A 19522-nucleotide genomic window follows, 5' to 3' on the forward strand; every position below is an offset into this window, starting at 1 on the left:
GGCTTCTGTGTTTTTACAACATAAGTCATCGCTGCCCACTATGCCAAGAAACACTACAATGTCAAGAGGTGAGCAGGACCTAGATAGAACCCACTCCTAACGGATTCCAGTGTATGCCTTTGAAAATAGAATTAGAAATAGAATAGGAGAATGTGTGTTTTTTTTCTAAGAGTGCTTTTGTTTTGCCCAGGATGTTGATAGTGGCCTGGGACGTGCATCACGGACAGAGCTTACAGTTCTCTTCCGAGGCGAGTGTCTTTTCTTTATCCTAGACTGGACCTTTTGGCTGCTAATCCATCTTGACTGACACCACTCCTTGTCTCCCATTGTGCTCTACTTCTCCTGGCACCGCTATGAGCACCAAGGCTTCTGGCCCAACCTGAGGGAGAACGACTATGACAGTGTGGGCAAAGACTGGCTTCAACAGCAACGTAACCTGGAACTAGGTCAATGCCATAGAAGTAGAATTCTAGAAGTCATTTCAATTTTTAGAAGCCCTTGTTTCTTCCTCAGTAGCATTATGCCTTCAGTTCTCATTTGATCTCTTGACTGGTTACAGGTGGGGATGGAGAACAGTGATTACCTTTCCGTCTTCTTCCATGTTCTCCTGCCTGTCGCATATGAGGTGAGGCATTCTCCTGCATCTGCAGCACTCACAAAACATGATCAATCTCTATGATCAATCCACTCACAAGCCATACTGGGACTGTCTCAAACACACAGGTACTATATGACATTCGGGCTGTGACGGACATTTTGGATGACGGTAATTGGCCAGCAAAATGACTGCGGTCTCTAATATCCGTTCTAATAGCAAAAAATAAATATTTCGTTTTTTTACGCACATCTTCTCTTTTCCTCTTCTCCTGACTACATGTTCTTCCACAGAAATAGAATGAATAGACCAGGTGTTTGCATTTCAAGTCAATGATGGCTTAATGGGTGGACTGGCGATCATTGCGAGTGTACCCATAGGCAGTGGCGGAACTAGAGTTCATTAACATACTATGAATAGTCAGTGTCTCTACCTCAGAACTGCAGCTCAATTTCTCTCTCTCTCGCTCTCTCTTTCTTTCTTTCCTTCTTTCTTTCTCGCTCTCAATTCAATTCAATTTGCTTTATTGGCATGATGTAACAAAGTACATATTGCCAAAGCTTATTTTGGATATTTACAATATAAAATAAAAATGAAAATCACAATTGTCAATGGGACAACAGTAACAACAATAACCAAGTGTCAAAATAACCATACATTCAACAATACATTCAACATCTCTCTCTCTCACACACACAGGGAGCACCTAAGTGCCAAATGATCCTAGGTAGATATAAAACAGCATAATTCTGCGGTTCTGGTGAGGACTGGCAAAATGTTTCACAAACTCATCCATGTTGAGGGAGCGTGCCCTCCTTGACTCAACACTGAGAACTCTGAGGTGACTTAACCTGTCATCAACCATTGTTGTCCTAAGGTGGGTTTTAATCAGATTTAAAGCTGAGAAGCTTCTCTCGCAAGAAGCACTGCTGACTGGTGTAACAACAGAAATCTTAGAAAGTCAAAAATGCTCATGGAAGACCTCTTTATAAGGTTTCTCGAAACACAACAAAGTCAAGGAGAGTAGACGGTCTGTCCCTTCCACTTTTCTCTCTCCTATCAAGAAGCCGCTTGGTTTGATGAACCTCTTGTTTGAGGTCCTCTAAATCTGACTCAAAGTTCTGAGCAAAGGCAAACAGAGGCTCCTCATTCAAGAATGTTGTATTCTTTGAGTTGAGAGACTGGACCCCTTGCATTATCTCGCAATTCTTCTTTGAAAAACGCCTCTGTAGCTCAGCTGTGAGACTGTCAAGCACCTGATAATAGATAGATCTTTGGAAGCTCTCAACATCACTTTGGTCACTATTTTTCTGTCCTACAGTGCTCATCATCAATGAGTCGTGAAATCTTAAGCTTGTTTGTACACTTATTTTGCAGTGCTCTGCAATCTCTTCAACCTCTTTCCATAGTTCTCCAAAGTAGCCCTCACTTCTGTAGTTCTGTCTGTAAGGCCACCAACTAGATGCTAGGTCAAGAGAGCTTGATTGGAGCATGTCAGAAAGACAATTGGCATCACCAAGCACTTTACAAAAAGTAATCAAAAGCCCTATGAAATGTAAATCTATCTGAGAAAGAAGGCCCCTTGCCTCCACTGATCTATCACCACTATTTTCAAGTGTGATATCCTGTAGCACTCTCAGAACTGCTGAAAGCCTGTCCCTCAGATTATGGCATGCCATGTATCTGCATGCCCACCTTACATCTGTAAGTCTCTGTAGTTCCCTGGACTGCTGCTGTGGATACAGCTCTTTCTGAACCGCAAGCCACTTGAGATGAACGTACGAGCCAGATACAAAGTTATAAAGCTTCTGCAGTAAAGCAAAACAGTTAACTGCCTCAGGCACTGATTTTACAGCATCGACAAGAACCAAATTCAAACAAAGTGCATTACAGTACACATAAAATGCAAATCTTGCACTGTTTTTAATCCGTGCAGACACACCAGAATGCTTTACGCTCATGACGGATGCACCGTCATAGCCTTGTCCCACATGATTATGTCTGTAGTCCAGACCATGTTTTTCAAAGCAATCAATTATCATTTTTTATGAGACCTGCTGCATCTAAGCTTTCAGCTGAACAAAAGTGTAAAAAGCTTTCGTGGATGTAATAGTGAACACATTTGTTATTTTTTCTTTAAATCTTTGGTTTCATCTGCAATTACACTACACTAAAAACTTCACTTTCTTTTGCTTCTCTTGTTATTTCACTTTGAACCATCTCAGCTAAGCCCTCAAGGACTTCGTTCTGGATTTGGTGGCTTGTGTACTTAACATTGCCACATGCATTCATCCTTTTCTCTATGAGAGGGTCATGCTTTCCTATTTCTTCTAAGATTGTCAAAAAATGACCCTTGTTGTGAGAGTCATCAGTCTCTCGATGACCTCTCTGCGCTATATTTTGAGTGGTAGTTAATAGGAGCACATCTGCAATTGCTTTAATGTAAGTACAGGTTTTCCTCCACTTTATTTTTCCGTTCCTCATTTATGACATCTAACATTGATGAGTTCCTGTCAATAGGACTTTTATGCTGATTCCAAGCATACATAGCATTGATATGATGCTCTGCCTTTGATTGGAGCTTAAACCCAGAATCTTTAAACAGAGCCTTTTTCCTCTTACAAAAACCTGAGTGAGATGTGAAGGCAGATTCAGGTGTATTGGGCAGAGAAAAATGCCTACAGGCGAAACAACAAGTCGAATCTTGACTGACAGAATATTCAAGCCATGAATTGTCATTATACCAGGAGCTGTTGAAAGCCCTTTTCCTAGTACCATGCTGAGTTCTGGGAAATGTTTTCAAACACAGCTGTATAGGACCCTCTTCTCTGGATCTTGAAATGTCTGAAGTACACTTTAAACAATGTGTCATATCTCTATGGAAATGTATAATTAAGGGATCCCCAAGATTAGATACTAATAGCTGCTAACTAAAATGTGTAGTTTAAAGTATAGGCCTGCCATTGGTTCCTTTTGGAACATCATATCTAGTGCTTGATGCAGTTGTGAGGGGCTCGATGACATCTCCTGGCAGCTCTGGCTCACTGTCTTGCTCAGAGGTCTCTGTGTCATCCCTTGATACATCTATTACAATAAAATAACACAAGAACCATTCATGCCACAGCCACCAAAACAAGAACACACATGAATCAACAACCAATATTTTAAAGTGAGGCTTAATCTGACAAAATCATCTATTACAAGCTGAAGCTAAATGTATGTTCTGAACTGGGCATGTGACTGACTGCCTGGTAGATGCTCTGACCTGGTGGTGGTAGACTGGGTCCTTGTGAAGTCTGACCACACTGACTCTGACTAGCTTCAGGTAGGGAGCTGCTCTGGGGTCCGGTGGTGATGCAAGGGCTGGGGTCTGTTTGTACCTGATCTGCCTGTTTGTGCTTCTTTAAAAAGAAGTCAGATATCTCTCCCTTTCTTTTCATGTTTAATTGACCCTATGCAAAAATAAGACAGTCTATGGATACATCTAAGCATCCAATTACCCACATTTTAGTCCAATCTCAATCTTAATTACAAATCCTAATATTATCATAACTGTACCTTAAAATCAACTACCAGCCTAAGTTGCTAGTTAGAGCATGGCTAGCCCTACTCTGCAGTAAGTAACTTAGCTAGCTATAATTTCTTACACCTTTACGATAGCAAACAGGCTATCTGCAAATTGTGGTAATCTTTTGAGCAACGTTAACAGATTGATAATAATAATTGTTCGTTTTGAGTTCAAGTACGAACATCTAACTGAGTTAATGGATTTCAAATTGCTGAAGGTTAACTTGCTGAACACTGACAGCTGTAGCCTACTAGTTACCCCACATTAGCTAAACATTCGTTTACTGTAACTTACAACACTGCACTGTATATGAGTGTATTACTAGCACAGATGTAAACATAATGTTAGGCTAAATTGGGAACCGATCTCTCATCTGATTAACTGTCTTTTAATGGAGCCAAAGGTCTAAAGTTAACTTACACAGCGACTCAACTTTCGTTAAAGTTGTTCAGGAAACCTAAACCCGATGTTAAACCTTAAAACTTACTTCAAATATGATGCTGTCATTTATGAACATTTTGAAAATCTTGGCTCTCTCTAATTTTCTCCTTCTCTCTTTCTTTCTCTCGGAGGACCTGAGCCCTAGGACCATACGTCGGGACTACCGGGCGTGGTGACTCCTTGCTGTCCCCAGTCCGCCTGGCCTTGCTGCTATTCCAGTTTCAACTGTTCTGCCTGCGGTTATGGAACCGCCACCTGTCCCAGACCTGTTGTTTTTCAACTCTTAATGATCGGCTATGAAAAGCCAACTGAAAATTATTCATGATTATTATTTGACCATGCTTGTCACTTATGAACATTTTTGAACATCTTGGCATAGTTCTGTTATAATCTCCACCCGGCACAGCCAGAAGAGGACTGGCCACCCCTCATAGCCTGGTTCCTCTCTAGGTTTCTTCCTAGGTTTTGGCCTTTCTAGGGAGTTTTTCCTAGCCACCGTGCTTCTACACCTGCATTACTAGCTGTTTGGGGTTTTAGGCTGGGTTTCTGTACAGCACTTCGAGATATTAGCTGATGTACGAAGGGCTATATAAAATAAACTTGATTGATTGATTGATGCTTTCGCCAATTGAGAAAAAAGCTTGTGCAGCTGTGGAAATCTTCTCTCTTCTTCTTCTGTATGTTCTTCTTATTCTTCTGTATCTCGCAACCAACGTTAATATCCTCTCTTCCTCGTCCTCTATTTGAAAACGTCTAAATAAATGCTTCTTTCAACAAGGTGAAATCAGAATGAGAATGAATAAAATTTTGGGGTGGCTCCCGAGGTGGCCAATCAGATGTCAAGGGTGTCCAGTGCCACCCCGGAAACCCGTCTGGCTCCGCCCCTGCCCATAGGAGCAAAGCTAGGTTGAAGAAGACAAAGGTTAAGACAACGAGATTCTAATATCCCATAAATCTTTGCAACAATTGGACCACAGTAGTCCCAAATTTGTGACGACGTTGTCTTAACCTGTATATGTGCTGTGATTTGTTGGTTCAACTCAACTGAAATTACAAAAAATACATTCCATTGCATGAGCCACATCAGTTAATATCATTTGAATGAACATTCTACATGACCAATCATGTAAATTATTGCATCACAATACCAGACAGCCATTGCGAGTGTACCCATGAGTTTACCAGTCAAAGGTTCCAAGACCATACTATTCAGCATTTGCTACAACACCTTGCTTGCAACAAAGTATTATCAAGTTGTTAAGAGCTCATGTTAAGGCAGAAACGGACTCAACTGCATGAATGCCCAGCCTTCCCGTCTTCAGTCAACTGCCCCCCCCCCCCCCAATTATAACTTTTTTATAATGGTTATTTTCTTTTTATCCATAACTGTCTGTTATACAGTAATTGTGCCAGCCCTATATGGAATCACCCTCCGATCACTCTGATCTCATCACTCCATTTACAACATATCAACCTGCTTTGCCCAACTGGAACTATTCATCTTTTCTTTCTTCACTCCCTCCTTCTTTCCCTCCCTTCACTTCCTTCTCTCTTCCAGTTGGCCCACCCATGTCTGAGCCTAGTACTAAACAGTGTAAGCTGGCAGAGAAGGAAGAGGAGGTGCAGGCTGATGAGGGTCAGAAAGAAGAGGGGGATGGCCAGAAAAATTAGAAAGAGGTGGTGGTGGTGTGTATGTCACCAGTTTATGGCAACAATTACGAGTATAGGATGAGTCAACAAGGTTATTCGAGTTAACAGACTATGAACCTCTAAGTGAGATTTTCACTGGACAGTTACTTTACTTTATGATCATATTTCCTGTTCAAGTAACTTTGTATGTGTCACGCCCTGGCCATAGAGAGGCTTTTATTCTCTATTTTGGTTAGGCCAGGGTGTGACTAGGGTGGGCATTCTAGTTTCTTTATTTCTATGTTTTCTATTTCTTTGTGTTTGGTCGGGTGTGGTTCTCAATCAGAGGCAGCTGTCTATCGTTGTCTCTGATTGAGAACCATACTTAGTTATCCCTTTTTTCCACCTGTCTTTGTGGGAAGTTGACTTTTGTTTAGGGCACATAGCCTTTAGCTTCACGGTTTGTTTTTGTAGTGTTTGTTGTTTTGTTCGGCGTCTTTTTCCAAATAAAGAGAAAATGTACGCTCACCACGCTGCACCTTGGTCCTCTTCTGTTAACGGCCGTGACATTCTGCTTTTCTTGATAATATGATAATTGATTGTATGAAACATTTGACATTTTTGGTGAAGCTGTCTTATTTTATAACCAAGGTTAACTTTTTCGAAGAGCCAGAGAATGAGGAAGCTGTCATGTATCGCTGCAGTGTCAACGCTGTCTTTGCAAAGATGAAGGAACAAGCGGGGATATATAGCTGTTGATAGCAGTGTTGTGAAGATGACAGTGCTTCATTACGCTAATTCTAAGTAGCTTGCATCATACTACAAATGGCATGAATTGTTATTTGTTGCAGATTACACAGTATGTTTGCCAATGTTTCTTTAGTACTAATACATTTTCTGTAGCCTCTGTTTGCTTGTGATAAATGTGCCACATTGTTTATTCCTCATGCTCCAGGAAGACCAGAGGTTATTGTGTGTGTATTTATGTATTATGGAACCAAACTATGGGGCTTTTATTCTCAGCACCACAAGGAGTAGAGAAATACAGCATCGTGGTCTCTTTGGTTTGGTCTCTGTGGTGTTGTTTTAGCTAACCTGTAACTGTGATGTTAACTGTCTGTCAGATTCATAATGGTCTGGCACTGGTGCCTGACATCACTGTGATGATGCTGTGTGCCATGCAGCATGCTGGGATGTTTCTCACCAAACGGTACACAACGTTTATGACCTTTGACCTTGAGTCCTTTCTCAATACTGGACATGCATAAGCCAGCAGGGATATTGGTGGCAAATACTCATTTGGTGTGTGATAACTCTTCACAGGTTATTGGTGGTGTTCCTGGGGGATGGGCAGATCCCAGCATATATCACAGAGAACGGGTGAGAATGTTTGTACAGTACGTTGAGTAATAAACACCCTCCTTAACAATAAACAGCTCCTTCACCTCTCTCCTTTAGGAAAGCACTAATGGTGCAGATCAGCAGTAAGGAGCCAGAGGATCAGAAATCCAAATATCATGTTTCTGTTTGTCTAAAAAATGTACAGTAAATTATCCTGAGAAGTAGTTTTACAGTACTTCGAATATATGATTCTCTTGTTGCTGGATCTGCTCATCAGTATGACGCTGGGCTGGTGCTGCTAGCACGGGAGCCGAGCTGCAGGTTCGGGGAGGCAGCCTGGGCACAGATCAACAGCCTGCTCCAGGGACTGGCACAGGGCCACACACTGGCACTCCTACAGGTGAGAGGGACACTCAGAAAGGGCACTGAGAAAAAAAACATGAGAAGGCAGATTATGACAGTGGCCCTCAAGTCTTAACACTCTGTAGTCATATCTCAGGAGGGGGATGTAGGGGCCATGGCAGCCTCTCCACTGAGGGATCCTGCCCCCTCTCTGGGGCCCCTGGGTACCCCTCTCCCTGAGGACGTGGAGGCCATGGAGAGACTGAGACAGAGGCTGCAGACACACTGGGGACTACTGCAGACCGCAGGTGAACAGATGATCACACCCTCTAGGGGAACCTGTTCAGTGACTCCAATGGGTAATAGAAATTTAGAAAACTGAAATAGTCCTTATTATTGACACCTCAAGAAGAGACTGATCACTGATTGTTAATGTATTTTTGTCATTTTAAAGTTGCTCTGGGGAAAGAGGCAGAGAAAAAAGGACAGAATGAGAACCAGTAGTGAAGTAATCCAGGAACTGAAGTGATCTCCACACCAGTTGGGCTTGTAACTAGAGGAGAAGATCCATCTCCCAGCCTTCCACGATCCAACCATCTGTTGGCCATTTGACTATCTCTTCATTGAAAATGTCTGGAACTTGCAGCAATGTGTAATCTCCATATATGGTTATCATGGTTACTGTCTGTTTTCATCCATCCATGTGTGATGTAAGTTCAGAGAACTTCCTGGCTGCACAACTGAACTTCCTGGTTGCACAACTTGCACAACACACTCATGGGGTCATTAAGTATTTATACAGAGGATGCTGTTGGTCAGAAAGTATATAGCCTACTGATAGAGCTGTGATGTCTGTAGAAGTTATAGAAATGTGCCTAAAGCAACACCTATTTTCTATGACCGACTAGAGCAAGGAGCAAAGAAAGTAGACTGGCTAGTGGTGTTCCTCATGATGTAATAAACATATATACATCTAATTCTCTATCACAAGAATGCAAGGTTATTAAGATAAGGAATACGATATTTACTTTCTCTTTTGTTTTGAATAACCTTTGGTCTGCCCTAGTTGTGCAGTTCTACTTTTTATTTTTATTTTACCAAGCTATATTGAAGCCCCTTTCCTAACTCTGTCTAGCATGGACAGCTGCAAGGTTTGGCTCCTGTCTTTTTTTGTGTATGTGTCCCTCCCAGCCTAGCCATGCCATTCTAAGGCTCTGTAAAAGCAGGAGATGGAGGCTAGTCTCAAGACAACACTCTGATGAATGCTGAAAAAAAATACAATTGGTTTTCAGACCCATGTTGCCCAAAAAGTCAACTCAAGTTTGCCAAAAATAACCTGGAAGCAACTAGAGGATCATCAAGACTCCTCAGACCTAAACCCAATTGAGACGTTGTGGCAGGACCTGAAACAAGAAGTTCATGCTCAAAAACCCACAAATGTCACTGAGTAAAGCAGTTCTGCATGGAAGAGTGGGCCAACATTCATCCACATTGATGTTAGAGCTTGGTGAACAACTACAGGATGTGTTTGGTTGCAGTCACTGCGGCTAAAGGTAGCACAACCAGTTGTCTGTAAGGAGGAAATAACTTTTCACACAGGAGCATTGGGTGTTGCATAATTTGTTCATTAAAACAAATAAGTATACCTTTTTTTGTTATTTGTTCACTCAGTGTTCCCTTGATCTAATATTAGGTTTTGGTTGAAGATCTGATAACTGTAAAAATAAAAATGCACAAATAGAGAAAATCAGAAGGGGGCAAATATTTTTTCATGGCACTGTGGATTAAGAGGAATACATTTACTGCAGGATTAATTGTTCAATGCATCAGAACAGATTAAGAGCTGAAGCAATGTTTATAGCAGAAGGATGAAGTTGTACACCACATAGTACTATGATAAACATGTCTAACCTAGAATGATAGCCAGTTACTGTAGGTTTCGTATAAAGCCTACCTCTGATTATCATGTCAACAAAAAACTGGAACATCACATTGCTGTCTGAGTTTGTTCAGCAATAGACTGTTCTCTTATACAGTATAATAGTTTGATCATATTGTGTTTCCATGCATCTTCCTATGCAATACTGATGTTGCTAGATTGGGTACACAAACACAACATGGTACCTGTCAGTGCAGTAGTTAGGAGAATCCACGCTCTCCTTCAAGTCCTGTCCACTGCTGGCCAGTGTTGTCCCTGTAGAGTACTAGGGGTAGTTAGATGGTGTTCTGCTACTATGGCTGGAGTCCTCGTCTTGTCCTGCAACCCCCTCCCCCACCATCCCCCTCCACACCACTCACACACCCTCCTGCTCTTCCTTAACTGGACCGCGGGGTGGGTGGGTTGTGACAGAAATAAACACGTGATGACGCCTCTCCCACTGCCCTCAGCCACACCGGTGGCACATCACACACACTCTCTACCTTTCTACCTTCACTACCTGCTACTCAGCTCTGGGATCCTAGGGGTCATTTCTGAAGACATGGCAGGTCTCCAGAAATGAAGAGGAAGAAACAAGGTAGTTATATTTGAAATGCAGGGATTGGTTGGGAGGTTTGCTTGTGGCGGGCTTTGAGGAACTCTGATTTATGAACGCTTGCATGGTACCATATGTACATTTTTGGTAGGCCTACTGTGTTGTGAGTTCTGCTTGTGTGTTGCTGTTTAGGAACCTGTTAATGTCTGTGTTGTGATATGAGAAATGTATGCTGGATTTTGTCTCCAGTGTTTCAGGAGTAACTGGGGACTTTTCCAGATTTAGCGTTGGTTATGATCTATTGACACATATTACATCTCTACGGCAGGATTATTGGGCTATATTATTGTTTGGGAGGGCTTTGCCTTAACTGTCGCAAAATCCTTAACACTATATTTCACTCATTGAATTGTAGCACAGGGTCATGTGAAGAAAGATGTACTGGACAGAGGGAGGAAATATTAGCCTGATTGATGTCTCTGTTCAGCTATTACATTCCACTCCGTGCCACTCCTGTCATTTGCTGAAGACGGGTGTGGCAAGGATTGGAATGTTAGCTAAAAAGACTGGTTCCCAGACTAAATAGCACAATTATGATGAAACGCAGGACTGTAATTGTGAAGGAAATGCTGATCTGGTGTGCGATGCGGACAGCAGAGGAGGCATACTGTACTCTGATGGCTATGGTTTGTGGTTGAGCTCTACACCAAGGCATATCAGATAGGACATCTGTAGAGAATACAGAGGACTCCCACTCTCTCCAACATCAACAACATTCCTTTTCTGCATACCTATAAATGTACTGTCTGTTGCCATTTGGTGCGCTGGAAGATAAAAGGAATGTAGCCATTAGGGTTAGCCTAAATGTTGACCCTAGCCATCAAATCCCAGAGGTATAGTCAGTGTGTGTTGTCAGTGGAAGGGAATCAAAGCTCAGCACAGCAACAGAGTGACGTGGCTTCATCTTGTTAGTTGTTTACATCCTAATCTCAGAAACAGGTATGTACAGTGCATTCGGAAAGTATTCAGACCCCTTGACTTTTTCCACATTTTGTGACATTTCAGCCTTATTCTAAAATAGATTTTTTTTTAATCCCTCATAAATCTACACACAATAATCATTGAATTTCAAAATAAAAACAACAAAATCAAAAGTTGTTTTTTTTGTGCAATTTATAAAAAATAATAATATATAAAACTGAAATATCACATTTACATAAGTATTAAGACCCTTTACTCAGTACTTTATTGAAGCACCTTTGGCAGCGATAACAGCCTTGATTATTCTTGGCTATGACGCTACAAGCTTGGCACACCTGTATTTGGGGAGTTTCTCCCTTTCTTCTCTGCAGATCCTCTGTCAAGTTGAATGGGGAGCGTCGCTGCACAGCTATTTTCAGGTCTCTAGCTCTAGCTCGGCCACATGGATATTCAGCGACTTGTCCCGAAGCCACTCCTGCATTGTCCTTCCTGTGTGCTTAGGGTCGTTGTCCTGTTGGAAGGTGAACCTTCACCCCAGTCTGAGGCCCTGAGCGCTCTGGAGCAGGTTTTCATCAAGGATCTCTCTGTATTTTGCTCCGCTCATCTTTCCCTCGATCCTGACTCATCTTTCCCTCGATCCTGCCGCCATGTTTCACCGTAGGGATAGTGCCAGGTTTCCTCCAGACCTGACACTTGGCATTCAGTCCAAAGAGTTAAATATTGGCTTCATCAGACCAGAGAATCTTGTTTCTCATGGTCTGAGAGTCCTTTAGGTGCCTTTGGCCACCACCAACAGGGCTGTCGTGCCTTTTACTGAGGAGTGGCTTCCGTCTGGCCACTCTACCATAAAGGCCTGATTGGTGGAGTACTGCAGAGATGGTTGTCCTTCTGTAAGGTTCTCCCATCTCCACAGAGGAACTCTGGAGCTCTGTCAGAGTGACCATCGGGTTCTTGGTCACTGACCAAGGCCCTTCTCTCCCGATTGCTCAGTTTGGCCGGGAAGCCAGCTCTAGGAAGAGTCTTGGTGGTTCCAAACTTCTTCCATTTAAGAATGATCGAGGCCACTGTGTTCTTGGGGACCTTCAATGCCGCAGAAATGGTTTGGTACCCTTCTCCCGATCTGTGCCTCGACACAATCCTGTCTCGGAGCTCTACGGACAATTCCTTTGACCTCATGGCTTGGTTTTTGCTTTGACATGGACTGTCAACTATGGGCCCTTATTTAGACAGGTGTGTATTTCTGTTTTTTATTTTTAATACATTTGCAAACATTTCTAAAAACCTATTTTTGCTTTGTCATTATGGGGTATTGTGTCTAGATTGATGCGGGAAAAATGCATTTAATCCATTTTAGAATAAGGCTGTAATGTAACAAAAAGTGAAAAATGTCACGGGGTCTGAAAACTTTCCGAATGCGTTGTACAATATGCCTCTGTTGCTGGGTAACAGCAACTCAAACTGTTGGTTGACTGTTGATGACACCTCGGTGACGATTGTACTTGTCTTTGCCTCTTTCTGACTGGGGTGATTCCCAGTGACTGGGGGTTACAACTGGGGGTTACGGAAGCTCATTAAGGGTGACTTCTGGGGGACTAACTGTGACTGTGAGTGACTTTTGGTGGATGAGGAAATGAAAGAGCAACGTGCAGAGGACAATACCCTGTGTCTTAGTTCCACTCATCGTCTGAATCATTCTTCCGATCCAAGATGAGTGTACACTAGTATAGTAGTACACAGGAGAAGTGTACTCTGTGTGTGTGGGATGTTTGTGTAGAGTGTAGCACTCTTCAAATGTGGAAGATGATATGTACTACTTCTATCTGTATCAGTTGTAGCCCTCTGGCTACGTTGAGTGTATTCTTCCAATGTCTTTCTTAGAAGAGAATGCTGAGAGGAACATGCTGAACCCAACTTCCAGAGAATCCTACATTGAAAGATCTTCAGAGGGTAGGTGACTTATCCACATCTCCCAGTAGTGTGTATCCCTTTATTTTGAGAACCAACACTGATGCTAAAGGATGTTGTTGTGTCCAGGTGTTAATAGACTGGATCAACAATGAGCTGGAGGAGGACAGGATCATCTTCAAAGACTTGGAGGAGGATTGCTATGATGGACAGGTGCTCTAGAAGTTATTTGGTAAGGAATAATTCGTTTGGACTCTGTGTAGTGTCTGTGGCTGAGCTTGGTGTTTTTCTGATGAACTATATAAGATTTTGACGCTATCAACATCACTGTTTTCATAGTTTCTTTGATTCTGATAAATGGTGTAGCTGTTTAGGGTGTTTATAAAGCATTTGCTGTGAGTATGTGTCTTTATATTTATTATGATTCTCTGAGCGACTGCTTTATAAGTCCCTGTGTGTCTCTTCTCTGCTGGTGACAGAGAAGCTGTCGGGTTGGAAGCTAATGTGGCTGAGGTGACCCAGTCAGAGAGAGGACAGAAGTAGATGCTCCAAACTGTACTGGAGTCTGTCAACCAGCTGCTCAGGCCTCACGGCTGATCCATTGAGTAGAGCGTTGACTGTGAGTTGTATTTTACAGTCTAAGACCAAACATTGATAGGTGCCATTCAATTGTCAGTCCGAGTGGCTAACACAACATTTAACACACGTAATAATATATTCTGTATTGTGATCAGTTATCTTTGATATCATGCTAACAAAGTATTTCATATAAATCCTAATTGTACCATTGAAGTGTAAATGTATCTCTAGAAAGCACTGCATTAAACAACATTTTACCTTAGTAGTCCCAATTTAAACCTGGTGAATGCTGACAGCTCCCTCTGCTGGTCCCCTCCTCCATCCGCAGCTATCCATACTAAGAACCTGGTGGCCATGCACTGTCCCCCATCAGATTGCCTAAACACAAGTCTGTACAAGTGGTGGTGGTCAAGGTAAGGAGACACAACACATATCTATTATCTGTTGCACATCATGATTGTAAATGAGAACTTGTTTTCAACTGGCCTACCTGGTTAAATAAAGGTGAAATAAAATAAAAAATGATGATGACTCATTGGGAGAATCTCAATTGCATTCATCCTCACATCCTCTCTCCTCGCTTGGGAGGGACCTCTGGCTTTCTCATCCAATGGGTTTTGAGGAGACGTGGAGAGAGGACGCAATTCAGATTCTTCCACTGACCTGTATAGATTGTTTAGTGTCATGTCATGTGACCAAGGACCTGACGAGCACTACAGAGTAAGTACTATTGTTCACTTTTTGTTAGGTTTCCTTTTTGGGGGGAGGGGGGGATCCTTATTGTATACGTAGGTATAACAATAAGATTTCTGTTTTCTATCATTTTTTCTAGAATGATGATAGGTAGATTTGGTGAGTAGATGTTGGTTGAACATTGAGGCCTGTTGTAAAATGTGATTAATGCAGAGTTTTTTTTTTACTGTATCTCAGAAAGGGATGCATTTGACACACTCCTGGATCACACACCTGACAAGCTCAATGTTATGAAGGAGGTCAAATATTTGGAGACATTTAAACGTGCGTTCCTTTACACTTTAGGGGTTGGCGGCTTAAGTTGAGCCATAGGGGTAAGATCAGCCAACCTTGTTTCTAGGAAACCACACACAAAATTAATCATTTGACCAGGAAGCGGTCATCATTTCATGGAGTCTGTGAAGGAAGAAACCACATGGAAAAAGTGGTAACCAAGTTAGTTCCAAAAAACGGATTAAACTTTCTAGCTCTCCCTGTAGATTTTGCAGTGACCTAGTGTCCCCATGAGTGACAGAACACTGAGCCAATCACGGCTCAACTACAGAAGATTACCAACCCCTACGCTCTGTACTTTCCGCTGGGCTGCTGAGCTAGGCTGAAACACCTGCATTTTGAAGCTGCCTCACTCAAGAAAGCAAAAAATAGACCGTGTTTGTATGCAGCTTTGTTAACTCAATACATTTTTTTTTTTTACATTGTTTGCAAACTGATATGTGACACGTATTAGTGCTAAAATAACAAGCAAGTAAATATTACTATAATATTTTTTTTGCTAAACAGGTGGGGCTCTGCCCCACTGGCCCTGAATGATGGGTCGTCACTGCTTCTTCCATATCCTCATGTGTTGACAATATTTGACAACCCCTTGTCTTTGTGTCCAGTTTGCTGATGGTGTGTATCTGGTTCTGCTGATGTGACTGCTGGAGGACTACTTTGTCCCCCTCTACAACTTCTTCATCACACCGGAGAACTTTGAGCAGAAGGTAGGTTGGACTTTTAGAAGTGGTGTCTCTGTGAGAGGTGGACCTGTAGAAGTGGTGTTTCTCTGTAAGAGGTGGACTTGCAGAAGTGGTGTTTCTCTGTAAGAGGTGGACTTGTAGAAGTGGTGTTTCTCTGTGAGAGGTGGACTTGTAGAAGTGGTGTTTTTCTGTGAGAGGTGGACTTGTAGAAGTGGTGTTTTTCTGTGAGAGGTGGACTTGTAGAAGTGGTGTTTTTCTGTGAGAGGTGGACTTGTAGAAGTGGTGTTTCTCTGTAAGAGGTGGACTTGTAGAAGTTGGGTTTTTCTGTAAGAGGTGGACTTGTAGAAGTGGTGTTTCTCTGTAAGAGGTGGACTTGTAGAAGTGGTGTTTCTCTGTAAGAGGTGGACTTGTAGAAGTGGTGTTTCTCTGTAAGAGGTGGACTTGTAGAAGTGGTGTTTCTCTGTAAGAGGTGGACTTGTAGAAGTGGTGTTTCTCTGTAAGAGGTGGACTTGTAGAAGTGGTGTTTCTCTGTGAGAGGTGGACTTGTAGAAGTGGTGTTTCTCTGTAAGAAGTGGACTTGTAGAAGTGGTGTTTCTCTGTAAGAGGTGGACTTGTAGAAGTGGTGTTTCTCTGTGAGAGGTGGACTTGTAGAAGTGGTGTTTCTCTGTGAGAGGTGGACTTGTAGAAGTGGTGTTTCTCTGTAAGAGGTGGACTTGTAGAAGTGGTGTTTTTCTGTAAGAGGTGGACTTGTAGAAGTGGTGTTTCTCTGTGAGAGGTGGACTTGTAGAAGTGGTGTTTCTCTGTGAGAGGTGGACTTGTAGAAGTGGTGTTTCTCTGTAAGAGGTGGACTTGTAGAAGTGGTGTTTTTCTGTAAGAGGTGGACTTGTAGAAGTGGTGTTTCTCTGTAAGAGGTGGACTTATAGAGTGGTGTTTCTTTGGTCGACTGCTAGCAGGTTCATCTTGTTCATTCTCTCCCCTGGTTCCCCTCAGGTCCACAATGTGGCGTTTGCCTTTGAGCTGATGCATGACGGCAGCCTGAAGAAACCCAAAGCCAAACCAGACGGTACAGTACTAACACAATATATTACATCAGTGTTTCCCAAACTAGGGGTTGCGACCCCATATGTTTTTGCCTGATTTATAAATGGGGTTGTGAGAGAAAATGTGCAGTGATGATGTTCTTTTCTACACAGAATATCATACAACATTATTGCCTGATGATCTTCTGAACATCCCAATAACTTTCTGATGCATTTCAGTCATTTCAAACCATACTTCCTTCAGATTGAAATAATGTCAAAAGTAATGTCAGACTGATTTGTAATAGACTGTCATAGCCCAAATTAAAAAAGCAAACATTGGCTGTAAATTACAAAAAAAAGTTTGGGAACCCCTGCATTAGATGAACAGGGAGGGCGGTAACACATGGGGAATGCAGGCAGTGAACTTTCAGTAGAAGAGGGAAGCTTGCTGAAGGTAGACTGTCATCGGAATGCTCATGATGCTTGAGTATATTTAATGCCTTAGATGTCCGGTAGGTGGAGCTCTTTTCTCACTTTAGATACTTGAACATTGATGTACGTCTAAGCCAGCATGTGACCCAAACACACCCAACCTCACCCCGCCAGCTTTTGTTTTCCTGAATATAAAGTCTCACACGATGAATTGTCGAAACAAAAGTGTTTATATTTTTATGTTTGTATACCAATATTACCCAGAATCAGTCAAGCAGGATGAGCTTTTCTTTGTGTTTGTGATTTTCCCTCTCAGAGAGAAGTTTGTTATTTTTGTTTTTATAAATAATTCTTTACTTCTTTTGTGTGCATTGTTTGGTTATAGACATTGTGAACCTTAACTTGAAGTCCACCTTGAGGGTGTTGTACAACATTTTCACCAAATACAAGAACTCTGAGTGACGTCTGCCTGCCAGACACAGTCACACGCAGTCACACACACAGCTACAGTGTGAGGAGAATGAAGGCACTGTGCTTGTGCCCACTTTAAGCCTAAACAATGATTGAACCCACGGGAAATAGACAAAATTCACCCCTCGTATCAGTGCCGTGGGACTTACAGATACCCCCGAGGACTGGCCTGAAGAGACAGATTGTTTGTATTTAATCTCCCCCAATGTCAGTATTTAATTCCTCCTTTATGCTAACCACAACCCATACTCCAGCACACTTATGTTTTAATACTCAGTCAACACTGGAGAATGTATTATGCAATTGGAAAACATGGACAGCAAATTCTCCAGCGTTAAAAACAAAACAAAAATATCACTGAGAGTGTTAAATCAACACTGAAAGTGTTGAGTCTGTGGACCAATCTAGACAGTGGAACAGTGTTAAATTAACACTCTGTTTTGTGTAAAACCTTTTTCAAATATTTCCCAGAGTTACTTGTATTTCGAGTAAATTTGAGTTACCAGCCATGACTGTATTTGTTAGTGACAGAGACATGGTTGTTGCATTCATCCATTTTCAGTCCTATGAACTTAACCAAATAAGATCCTAAGTGAGTATGTATCATAAAAAATAAGCTTTTTAACTAAATAGAATAAGTATTACACAAGGCCTTATTTTGAGGGCCTATTTTTACCCTAATCCATGGGCCAGAAATTCATACAAATCACTTTCAACCAAAACCATCATTATCATATTTCCCAGCATTTTAAAAACTTTACAGGGTACCATTACAGTTGCAAGTGTTTGTACCCCTTTAGGAACAAATCAAACCCTTTTTTGTGTGTAATACAATGGCCTGAAACTCACGAAGTGTGTTAATTTAAAACTGTTCCAATGTCTATATGGGTCCACAGACTCAACACTTTCAATGTTGATTTAACACTCTGTTCATTTTGTTTGTTTTTTACACTGGAGAATTTGTTGTGTGGGTGTGTATTTTCTGCAAAAAGCCTCTACTGCTTTATAAGAAGATATTTATGTGTAAAATGCTGTATGTTCTATCTCATAAAGCTTTATACAGTATATTATTATTGATGTACTTCTATTGTATCTATCCTGCCAATGACTGGAATGAATTGCAAAAATCACTGAAGCTGGAGACTTATATCTCCCTCTCTAACTTTAAGCATCAGCTGTCAGAGCAGCTTACCGATCACTGTACCTGTACACAGCCCATCTGTGAATAGCACACCCAACTACCTCATCCCCATATTGTTATTTATTATTTTGCTCTTTAGCACCCCAGTATCTCTACTTGTACATCATCATCTCCACATCTATCACTCCAGTGTTAATGCTAAATTGTAATTATTTCGCCACTATGGCCTATTTATTGACTTACCTCCCTAATCTTATTACATTTGCACAGACTGTACATAGATTCTTATTTTGTGTTATTGACTGTACATTTGTTTATCCTGTAACTCTGTGTTGTTTTTGTCGCACTGCTTTGCTTTATCTTGGCCAGGTCGCATTTGTAAATGAGAACTTGTTCTCAACTGGCCTACCTGGTTAAATAAAGGTGACGGGAAAAAAAACAATTTTAAAAGATAAATGAATTGTAACAGTGCTATTTTAGTATTCTCTGACTATATGGACAGGTTCAAGCCATATTTCTTGATGCCGACCCTGTTGCCTTTCACCTTAAGTGCAATATTATTTATTCTCCTTCTGTACCACAGAGCATCATTTTGTTGACCTGCCCTTCAGATGAGAGGGAGAGCTGAATGTACAGGAGTCCACTCATGCATTTTAGACCATGGGTAAATTATTAAGTGGTCAAGTCTGGATCGCCAGGAGACAGGCTGTTCAATGGAAACAACTCGCCTCACTTCTTGTATGTATCTGCCTGGACGTGTCTGTCTATCAAGAAATAAATGTTTGAATTCAGAAAGCTGGTGAATGTGTTTAATTATACTTCACACCAGTGGAGGCTGCTGAGGGGAGGACGGCTCATAATAATGGCTGGAACGGAGCGAATGGAATGG

At 41.7% G+C, this 19522-nt stretch overlaps 1 pseudogene; it reads left to right on the forward strand.

Annotated features, from left to right (window-relative positions):
• Positions 1-395: 395 nt before the first annotated feature.
• LOC120052024 lies at positions 396-17483 on the forward strand (annotated as a pseudogene).
• Positions 17484-19522: the final 2039 nt, after the last annotated feature.

The sequence above is a fragment of the Salvelinus namaycush genome, chromosome 8 (genome assembly GCF_016432855.1).
Source record: "Salvelinus namaycush isolate Seneca chromosome 8, SaNama_1.0, whole genome shotgun sequence".
Lineage (NCBI taxonomy): Eukaryota > Metazoa > Chordata > Actinopteri > Salmoniformes > Salmonidae > Salvelinus > Salvelinus namaycush.